The sequence below is a fragment of the Entelurus aequoreus genome, linkage group LG04, assembly GCF_033978785.1.
Source record: "Entelurus aequoreus isolate RoL-2023_Sb linkage group LG04, RoL_Eaeq_v1.1, whole genome shotgun sequence".
Taxonomy (NCBI): Eukaryota; Metazoa; Chordata; class Actinopteri; order Syngnathiformes; family Syngnathidae; genus Entelurus; species Entelurus aequoreus.
Genome location: NC_084734.1, coordinates 29,104,312 through 29,116,453, shown reverse-complemented (window position 1 = coordinate 29,116,453; position 12,142 = coordinate 29,104,312).

Genomic DNA, 12,142 nt, shown 5'->3' with positions numbered 1-12,142 from the left:
TTGAAGCTTAGGGATGGCTATGCAAAACGAAACTAAAACTGAACTGGCTGCAAAGTAAACAAAAACAGAATGCTGGACGACAGCAAAGACTTACAGCATGTGGAGCAGCAGATGGCGTCCACAAAGTACATCTGTACATGACATTAAATTCAACACCAAAATAGGAGTGCAAGACAAGAACTAAAACACTACACACAGGAAAACGCCAAAAAACTCAAAATAAGTCACAGCATGATGTGACAGGTCGTGACAGTACCCCTACTTTGAGACAAGAGCTATAGTGATGCATGGTTGGTTATGGTTTGAATTAATATCCAACAATTGCGAGAACGCCTTTTTACTGTCAATATCGGCTGCTGAGTTTCATTTTTTTAATGTTTTCTGCTAGTGGTGTGCCACGGGATTTTTTTCAATGAAACATATGCCTTGGCTCAAAAAAGGTTGAAAAACACTGCACTAGAGTGAATTTGAAATAACACAACAAAGATTGAAGAGCAGACTTTAAAGCATGAGTGTCAAACGTACGATCCGGCCCGCGAGTAGGTTTTATCTGGCCCGCGGGATGAGTTTGCTAAGTATAAAAATGAGCAGAAATTTTTGAATAAAAGAAACTGCTATTATAAATGTGTCCACTGGATGTCGCAATAGCAATTCTTTGTATTTTTGTAGATGATGCTTCATATGTAAAACAAAAAATAAACCACATAATGTTAGTGCACCAGTCGAGGAAAATGAGCAAACTACATAAATAGCATCCTGTGATTTGATTTTGATATTATTTTTTTATCTTGATAGATTAAAAATTAACACCAATGAGTTGACTGATGAACATTATCACAAAATGTATTCAGAAAGTATAAATAACGACAAATAAAGATAGAATACTATTTACCGCAACATGTTAATGTAAAAAAAAACAACATTATAATTTGTAAATTTTTAGAATGTGCTTGTTCTATTTTTAAACAAAGAAAATAATCTCAAGATGTCTTTATTTTTAACTTATAGTGCCATGATTTTACCAGTCCGGCCCACTTGGGAGTAGATTTTTCTCCATGTGGCCCCCGATCTAAAATGAGTTTGACACTCCTGCTTTAAAGTCTAGAGAATGAAAACGATGCGTTTTTTTAGTGACAGACTAATACATGAAAACAAAAATATGCAAAAAACTGAAAGTAAATATTTAGTTTTTTTTAAATAATCTTAATTAAATTAATTGTGGATTTGAAAATATTTACTGAAAGAGTTATTGAATGATTATTTAATTATTATTATACATAATTGTGTTACATGTATTAAACATACATACAAATAATATATTTAATTACAAAAATAGAATTTAATGTTCAATTTATTGGCATTTCTATATAAAATAATGTATTTATTTTTGAAAAATAAGATGCATATATTTTTGATTTTTCTCCCCCTATTCTTCTTCACTAAGTTTTTCTTATGTTTAGTTTTTTGACAGATTTTTGTTTATTTTTATTTAGACATGTGCTTTTACTTGTACTTCAGCAAAGTTTCATCAAATTATTTGTACTTTTAATGAAGTTACCAATTCAGTTAAGTTTCAGTTTGTTTCAAAAGAGTAAAATATTTGAGTAGTCTTTAGGACTCTTTTCTCCTGAAGTTTGGAATAAATATGTCTATATCTGTATTTTTGCAATTTAGCAAAAGTTAGACGTTATATTTAGAGCAAAATAGACATTATACATTATAGTAGTGTAAATGCAATATGGTTGTTGTAGTTATTTAATAACAAGCTTGACAAAAGGGACAAGATGTAGAAAATGGATGGATAGACATAGTTAAAGTGATGACATCTAATGTGCAAGTTTAATGTTAGATCTGATTGTTTTACTGATATACTGCAGTTTATGGTATACATTTTGATACTTTTCGATACCTTTTAAGATAAAGGGGACCACAATACAATGGCTGTCATTATTGCCTTTATTTTAACAGAAAATTGTGTGATACATTAAAAGTGTGTTTCTTATTGCAATAAAAGACCAATTTTGGCGTTGAATAAGATAGTGACTATACTAGATAACTTATTTTAGTAGTAAGCAAACGGGTGACAAAGGCTCCTGATTTGCCTGTTGATGTATATTGTGTCATTTCTCATTGTATTATTTTGTCAAAGTTATGAGAGACAAGCGGTAGAAAATGGATTATTAATCTACTTGTTCATTTACTGTTAAAATCGGCTTGCTTTCTGTTTTAACAGGTGTTATCTATTATTCTGTTTCAATGTAATAAGCACTTATTCTTCTGTTGTTTAGATACTATACATGAGTTTTAGGGATACCATATGTTTTTGTATCAATCCAATACAAGTTACAGGTCATACTTAAAGTCCTCTTGTCTCCAGGGATGTATTTCCTGGCTTTGTAAACAATAACAAAATGACAAAAAATGTTGTGATAATAAAAATATCGATGTTATCGCTGTAGTATTGTAGTCATGTCCATAAAAAGAAAATAGAGGGCGTATAGTTCCATTTTAATTTATTAGTACCGCTTTACCGCACAACGCTACTGCAGTGATTCTTAAACCGTGGTACTCCATCTAGTGGTACGCCAAAGAATCACTTAATTATATGGTCAAACAGAGTGTTACTGTTCAAACTACAGTACAGGCCAAACGTTTGGACACACATTATCCTCGTTCAATGGGTTTGCTTTATTTTCATGACTATTTCAATCAATCAATCAATCAATGTTTATTTATATAGCCCTAAATCACAAGTGTCTCAAAGGGCTGTACAAGCCACAATGACATCCTCGGTACAGAGCCCACACACGGGCAAGGAAAACTCACCCCAGTGGGACGTCAATGTGAATGACTATGAGAAACCTTGGAGAGGACCGCATATGTGGGTAACCCCCTCCCCTCTCTAGGGGAGACCGAAAGCAATGGATGTCGAGTGGGTCTGACATAATATTGTGAAAGTCCAACACATCAGCGAAAGTCCAGTCCATAGTGGGGCCAGCAGGAACCATCCCGAGCGGAGACGGGTCAGCAGCGTAGAGATGTCCCCATCCGATGGACAGGCTAGCGGTCCACCCCGAGTTGGGAGCAGAGTAGAAAAGAAAAGAAAAGAAACGGCAGATCAACTGGTCTAAAAAGGGAGTCTATTTAAAGGCTAGAGTATACAAATGAGTTTTAAGATGAGACTTAAATGCTTCTACTGAGGTAGCATCTCTAACTTTTACCGGGAGGGCATTCCATAGTATTGGAGCCCGAATAGAAAACGCTCTATAGCCCGCAGACTTTTTTTGGGCTCTGGGAATCACTAATAAGCCGGAGTTCTTTGAACGCAGATTTCTTGCCAGGACATATGGTACAATACAATCGGCAAGATAGGCAGGAGCTTGACCGTGTAGTATTTTATACGTAAGTAGTAAAACCTTAAAGTCGCATCTTAGGTGCACAGGAAGCCAGTGCAAGTGAGCCAGTATAGGCGTAATATGATCAAACTTTCTTGTTTTTGTCAAAAGTCTAGCATTTCCGTTTTCTTAGCGTTGAGTTGCAAAAAGTTAGCGGACATCCATTGTTTAATTTCATTAAGACACGCCTCCAGCTGACTACAATCCGGCATGTTGGTCAGCTTTAGGGGCATGTAGAGTTGGGTGTCATCAGCATAACAGTGAAAGCTAACACCGCATTTGCGTATGATGTCACCTAGCGACAGCATGTAAATACTAAAGAGTGCAGGGCCAAGAACCGAACCCTGGGGAACTCCGCACGTTACCTTAACATAGTCCGAGGTCACATTGTTATGGGAGACACACTGCATCCTGTCAGTAAGATAAGAGTTAAACCAAGACAAGGCTAAGACTGACATCCCAATACGCGTTTTGATACGCTCTAATAAAATATTATGATCAACAGTATCGAAAGCGGCACTAAGATCAAGAAGCAGCAACATAGATGACGCATCAGAATCCATCGTTGGCAATAGATCATTAGTCATTTTTGCGAGGACTGTCTCCGTAGAGTGATTTGCCCTGAAACCGGATTGAAAAGGTTCACAGAGATTGTTAGACGCTAAGTGTTCATTTAGCTGCTGTGCGACAATTTTTTAGAGGATTTTCGAGATAAACGGAAGGTGGGACACCGGCCGGTAGTTTACCATGAGGTCAGGATCGAGGTTAGGTCTTTTGAGTAGAGGATGAATAACCGCTTTTTTTAATGCTAGGGGAACAGTGCCAGAGGAAAGTGATAAGTTTATAATATTTAACACTGATGGACCTAATAATACAAAAAGCTTCTTGATAAGTTTCCCAGGAATTGGGTCAAGTAAACATGTTGTTTGATTTGTCCCATTTACACATTTTAACAATTCCTCCAATGTTATTTCATCAAAGAGAGAGAAACTATTTTGGAGGGCAGTGTCCGTCGTATATATACAGTCGTATCTGTGTTAATAGAACCCAGTTGTAGCTGAGATGCATTGTCTTTAATCTCCTTTCTAATGACTTCAATTTTCTTATTAAAGAAATTCATAAAGTCATCTGCTGAGTGGGTGGAGCTACTGGGAGGAATCCCTTGTTGGGTTAGCGATGCTACTGTACTAAACAAAAATTTAGGATCATTTTTGTTGAGGTAGATGAGATTTGAGTAATATTTAGCTTTAGCTGAGGTAAGCATGCGTTTATAAGTTATTAAACTATCACTCCATGCTTGATGGAAAACCTCAAGTTTAGTCGCACGCCATTTGCGTTCCAGCTTTCTACATGATAATTTCTGGGCTTTAGTTTCTTCTGTAAACCATGGGGTACGCCTTTTAGGGGCCCTTTTTAGCTTTAGCGGTGCTACACTATCAATGGTGTCGCGCAGGGCGTCGTTAAAGTTGTTAGTGAGGTTATCAATAGAGCCCATATAATTTGGGAATGGTGCCATTACCGAAGGCAGTAGGTCAGTAAGAGTCGTCGTTGTGGCAGCATTAATGTTGCGGCTGCTATAGTAGTTATTATTATTATTATTATTAGTTTGTTGACAATGAGTCAGAACTTCGAATTTTATAAGGTAATGATCGGACATTACTTTAGTGTACAGGAGTATCGTAACTTTAGAGGTGGTGACACCCCTGACAAGCACTAGATCTATCGTATTACCGTTGCGATGCGTGGGTTCATTTATTATTTGTGTAAGACCACAGCTATCAATTATAGTCTGGAGCGCCACGCCTGGAGGGTCCGATGGGGTATTCATATAGATATTAAAGTCCCCCATTATGATTATATTGTCGGCGTGCGTCACTAGATCAGCAACAAACTCTGAGAATTCACTGATGAAGTCCGAATAGGGCCCAGGGGGGCGGTAGATAACAGCCAGGTGGAGAGGCAGCGGTGTGACAAACTTCATAGTGAGCACCTCAAACGAGTTATATTTATTATTTAGGTTAGGTGTAAAATTATAGTTTTCATTGTATATTAGTGCGACACCCCCTCCCCTCTTAAGAGGACGGGCAACATGCGCATTGGTATAGTTAGGAGGAGATGCCTCATTTAGCGCAAAAAAATCGTCTGGTTTGAGCCAGGTCTCGGCGAGGCCAACGACGTCAAGTTTGTTGTCTCTAATGACCTCATTAACTAATAACGTTTTGGAAGATAATGATCTTATGTTTAAAAAGCCCATATTATAGGTAGTGGGCTGTTTTGAGGACTGTTTGTTGAAATTATCCGAAGTAGCAATATTAATAATGTTGCGTTTATTATGCGTAGTGCACTTTAAATAGTTTCGACCATATCTAGGAATTGATACGACGGGAATATTCAGATTGTTTGCTTGATGTTGCGATAAACTGAACGCATCATAGTTAGCCACCTCAGTACAATGTATGTCTGCCTCTGACATCGTCACAAAAGAAAAAACATTATGTGAGTTGTGTTTTATTCTAAGAGAATTGCTATGTGTGCAGGGATTATCCAGCCTGGCGCCGGCTAGTTCTAGTTTAAAAGACTTCTTACCCGGACACTCCACGCTTCTTTGGTTAGCTTTTCCCTTTGTTGTTAGCCCCGCTCGGCATCCCCGCTTCTGCTTCCGCTCACACCGCTTACGTCGCCTCCATTGGCGGTCTCCGCTAATACTTGACTCCGCTGCTACAAAGGCCGCTCGATGTAGCCCGCGAAGTATTCCCATGCAGGCGAGGAGGTCCACCGTACATGCATCTTTCAGTCTATAACGACCCGATCCATCCACATCCAGAATTGTCTGTCGGTCGTATGTGATCACAGAGTGTTCACGCTTTGAGCCAGCCATGAAATTGACAGAAATGACGGGTGTTTTTTGCCAAATCGCTCTACACTCCCAAGAGCGTTAGCAAGCCGCTGCCTTTAGGGCGCCGCCATCTTGCCATTTACATTGTAGATTGTCACTGAAGGCATCAAAACTATAAATGAACGCATGTGGAGTTATGTACTTAACAAAAAAAGGTGAAATAACTGAAAACATGTTCCCAGGGGGTGATCAAGGGGATGGGTCAAATGCAGAGAACAAATTTCACCACACTAGTGTGTGTGTGACAATCATTGGTACTTTAACTTTAACTTTAACTTAACTTTATATTCTAGTTTCTTCAAAATAGCCACCCTTTGCTCTGATTACTGCTTTGCACACTCTTGGCGTTCTCTCGATGAGCTTCAAGCACACCTGTGAAGTGAACACCATTTCAGGTGACTACCTCTTGAAGCTCATCAAGAGAATGCCAAGAGTGTGTAAATAAAGTAATATAAAACATGTTTTCAGTCATTTTACCTTTTTTTTGTCATAACTCCACATGTCTTCATTCATAGTTTTGATGCCTTCAGTGACAATTTACAATGTAAATAGTCATGAAAATAAAGTAAACGCATTGAATGAGAAAGTGTGTCCAAAGTTTTGGCCTGTACTCTATGTGTAATGTTACAGTAGCCAAAAATGTCTGATATACTTCTTAAATAAAACCTCCGCCTTGTTTTTAATGAATAGTTAGACCTACTACGCTGCAGTTTTTTTTTTTTTAAATGTTGGTCATTATGGTGGGACCTGTAGAGCCAAGTTTTCTTAGATTGTACTTGGTGGAAACAGTTAAAGAACCACTGATAAACTGCATTACATTTAGTACAAGGACAGGTCAGATAAACGTTTGCGTGATATGTAAAATAAGGAGAAAAAAGTGCTAACGGCAGCATTACTTAGGTGTTGACTCTGTATTTCCACGTCTAATCAAGTGTGTGGACACTTCCCCTTCCACTGGAGTGTTCCAAGTGCCTGGGATCATGTCTAGGATCCCCTCCTCCTTCCCCCCCAGACAGTCAGTCAAAGTTCAGTTTTACTCAAAGGGTACTTCCTCCGCGATGACCTCACTCCCGGCCGGCTGAGTGACTCTGTAGGCATCGGAAAAGGAATGCAACTACTGTACGCAGATACAAAAAAAAATACAAAAAAACACATGCAATTTTCCCCGTAGGCGTCAATGTGGCCTATGTTTTTGCAGAATTTGCTGTTTTCGTAGGCAGACTGAGACAACCCACTTCACGTTTGGAGATGGTGGGGTTAACCAGGCTATGAGTCACACTTGAGGAATGCCAACAGGAGAGCTGCGAAAGCCAATGGAGTGGAGATAATGGTGCATACACTCCTGCACTGACTCATGTGATTGGTCTGCCATGCGTGAGTCACCAGTCGTCTTCTACATGGTTGTAGGAAAGCTGTATACGACACCGGCTAGACTGGGAGTGACATCATGTGCAGGCTATTGTCACACTATCATCATTAGTAGTATTTGTTTGAACGGGCTGGAACTGTGCAGCTGTAATGCTGTACCAGTCGAAGGTTTAGGGTCACCTCTTCTTTCACTGACGTGAAAAGTGTCTTCAAACTTTTAACTGATATTGTGCATGTCTGTAAATACATGCACACTTAGCTAGAAGAGACACACTTCTCTGCGGAGAACATTCATGTTTTTTAAGAGTTCAGTTCAGTTCAGTTTCAGTTTATTTGGAACATGCATACGATACAATGTAATGCATCGCACAATTCCAGTTGTTTCATTACAGCACGTTTGAAAAGGAGTGGGAAGAAGCAGAGCTTATTTAATCCTACCCCTTTTCATACTATAGCAGTTGTATCCAATTTCCTTGTTCTCTGTAACAGAACAGTGAACAAATAAATGATAAATAAATAATATGCCTTAGTAAATAAACAAATATTAAATACATAAATAATATACCATAGTAAGTAAGCAAATATTAAATACATAAATAATCTTTACCAAAAATAAATAAATAAATAAAGGGTTCAATATGTTGATCATAATTATCTTTCTGTGTACTTTGTGAACACTTGTAGTTTGAAGAGTCTCTTAACCTGAATCATATTGGTGCTTTGTTTGATTTCTTTGGTTAATCCATTCCATAATTTAATTCCATACAGATATACTAAAGGTTTTAAGTGTTGTACGAGCATACAGATGTTTTAAATGGGCTTAAGACACACCTTTTTGATTCGGCTTTTACCTGATATTAATTATTTTATTGAAGTTATTTTTATTTTACTTTTTATCCTATTAGTTATGCAAGATTGTATTTAGTTCTATTTATGTATTTACTGTGTATTCATTTTATTTTTATTTTTGTATTTTTTTTTTCTATTAAACTTCATATGTCTTACTTGTATTTTATTCTATATCTCTACTCATGATTCTTACTATTTTACAAGTTTTATTATTTTTATTTTCCAACGTTCCTCAGAGGGAGCCATCTGCCTCAGGGGTTATTGGCCGTGCTGATGACCCCCTGGTGCAGATGGTTCCTGTGATAGTGTTTACTCACATGTCTCCTCTGTACTCAGCCATGCCATTATTTGTCCATATAGTTGCCAATGTGTGTATGTTGTGTGTGTGTGTTTGTGTTTGATATCTAATGGGGGATATGGGTCACCGGAGTATTGTTTTTAACTTTGTAAAGCACTTTGCTTTGCATTTCTTTTATGTATGAAAAGCGCTTTATAAATAAAGTTTGATTGATTGACTTCTGATCATTTTTATTTCTGTCTTCAAAGGGAGCAGAATAAAACCACACACTTCTTTGTTAAAATGGCGTTCATTGTAGTTATTCTCCAGTGTGGACGCCTCAAAGGTGGCGTTTTATCTCAAATTCTCAGTGCCATGCCATGTTTTGTTTTTGCTTCGTTATGGTCAATAGTGCTGTATGCGTGTGTGTTTTCTTCTCTTCTTCTATTATTGTTTTTTTGTTTGTTTGTTTTGTTTTGTTTTGCACAGCACTTTGTGTCTACAACTTGCCTGTGTATGAGAAGTGCTATATAAAAAAGTTGGATGGTTTCCTGACACCTGTACATGCTGTCCTATCTCATTTTCCAATTATTGACTTTTTTCCTCGAGGACAGAAAAGCAATGATGTCATGTTATGACTTTTCCGGAAGATCATAGCACTTGCACGATGATCCAATCAGATTGCACCGATGGCATGGCAATGTTGCTCACGGCCACCAGAGGGCATACTTGTATGGTATTTCTCAAAGCCGTAGTATCCCACCCAGATGACAATGATTTGTTCCCCACAATTTTTTACTTTTGGGGTTTTGTTTTAGCTGTTCAACATCTCCCACCTGTCACATACAATGTATTTTTTGAATATATAATTTAATTAATTTACTTGCTTTTTTACTTATATTTTTATTTGATTTGTTTTAGCATTTTCAATTTTGTTCCAAGTATTATACTATAAGTGAGTAATATAATACAACTGATAAAACCATGTATATGCTGAGCAGCACGGGGCATCTTAAGAGCCACTTCAACCTCGCCCTTAAATGTATTTAAATACTGATTGTAGGTTTAAAGGAGGCATGGGCCATAATGAGATTTTGACGATATGATGACTTTAGGCAAATATATACATTTGCATGTGGCTCTGAGTGTAAGTTTGTGGATCATGCACGGTGGAATATTACTGCCTAAAATCTTGACTTCAAGAAAATATTTGTTTATAGTTGTGAATTGTTTTTTTACTTGCGGAAAATTGTTTTCATACTTGCAAATAATTTTTTCAATTGAAAACATAGTTTTTATACTTTTGTATAATTTTTTACTTGCAGACAAATGTTGTTATACTTTCAAATCGTTTTTTTAATTGAAGAAAATCGTTGTTGTTCTCAATGCAATATATTGTTGCTAAACCTGCAACTCAAGTAACATTTTGATATGTTCATTGTACAAAACCTGCCAACAAAAACTGCAATCATTAACTGGATGAAGATTATGATTATTTTTCCATCTATACCGGAAGATATCAACAGCCCATTAGTCGGCATCCCAGTGAGAGCAGAAATTGTACAGTAAGTGATTGTTTTATTTTGTTCGTAGTTTGTATTTCCTGTTTAGCACTTAGCAAAACTGCTACTTGCTGGATCTGCTTATCACCCAGCTTCTAAAACTTATAACTCTTCCTCCTTATACTGAAACTCAAAAATCTAAGGTTCTGAATCATCATTTGTCCCAAAGTAGTAGGGATGTAAATATTTTTGTAATGGACGATTCGATTCACATATCGATACATGGAGTAAAAGAGAAGTATTTGATGCAGTGTTTCCCATAAACTGCCAAGATACCTGTGGCGGTGGGGGCGTGGCTATGGGCGTGGCTATGGGCGTGGTCACATGACATCATCGAATAATTTGCATAATTTACTACAATGATATGATTTTCTCTAAAAAGGCTCAAAAAATGTATACTTACTAATTAATAATAACAGTTTTAAACGTCCATCCATCCATCCATTTTACAATATAATTACAACACTTTATGTACATATTTATATACAGATTTGAACAATAAGTTATTCACTGAAATATATTTATTAATTGTGGTTCTTACAAAAAATATATCTTATAAAAATATAAAAGCTAAAATGTCTCTTAAAGCTCTGCCCCTTTAATCAGTGCATACTAAATAATTTAACTTTAGCCTACTACTACAACCATATTATTTACCAGCAACATAAAGTGAAACAGAGGCAGAGGTGTCCTGCCACAATCAGTAACAAATAAACAGAAAACAGTAGTGGTGGTAGATAGACACAAAGCTTCATCAAACATCTGATAAACTGAACAAAGAGCTCCAAAAATCTTGATCCTACACTTCTCTTTTGTAAAGTAAATCTGAACAGCCGATATGGGCATCTACATCAGCTATATGATTTGCCTGAGAAGCTGGACAGGACAAAAAAATTTTTTAAAAATTAAAAACATTTTTTGTGGGGGCCTTAATTATTTCGTGGCGGGCCGCCACAGATAAATGAATGTGTGGGAAACACTGTTGATGCAATTCGATTTATTGTATGAATTATTTGAAATGATTCAATTTAGTGTATGAACGGTTCAATACGATTCGATATAGTGTATGAACGATTCGATTCAATGGTTAACATTTTTTGATGGACATATTCTTTTTTGCAACCACAAAAGAACAAAGGCATTCCTTCCTGTGCATACGCTCCTCCTCATATTAGAGGATAACTAGTTAGGACCTTGGCACCAAGCGCTCAGCAAAGATCTGTCCAAGCTAAGTCTATGAGCATGAACTGAGGAAACTTACTCAGATGAGAGGCCTAACGTCTTCTCAAACGTGCCAGTTAACAGATCAGTTGAATGCTATGAGAATAAAAATAACCTTACGAATGGAAACACCCATCGGCACATTCAACTTCAAATACAAAAAGAAAAAAAAACATTCTATAAAAGTGAGATGCTTCCAGTGTTTTTTCAAGTTTGTAAAACACAACATACAGTATATCCCCAAAGCTGTCAAATAAAGTAAAACGGAAAACACATGTTACATGTCAAATATAATTATTTTCCATGAGTCAAGTCAAGTCACACACGCCTTCGGGTTCTAGCTAGGCCTGGGTGAAACTACCATTTACAATATTTCCAGATTTTTTCCCTACTTTTTAAAGAAACCAACATGACAGAGGTGATTCAAAACAAGTTTTATTTTATTTTATCAAAAAGTAGTCATTTTAAATTACACTGCATCTTACGCTTAGAAAATTCTAATTTGTACAATGTTTTTATGCACTAATTTTCAAATAACTGAATCAAGAGCTTCCTCTGGAAGGGTAATAATCTC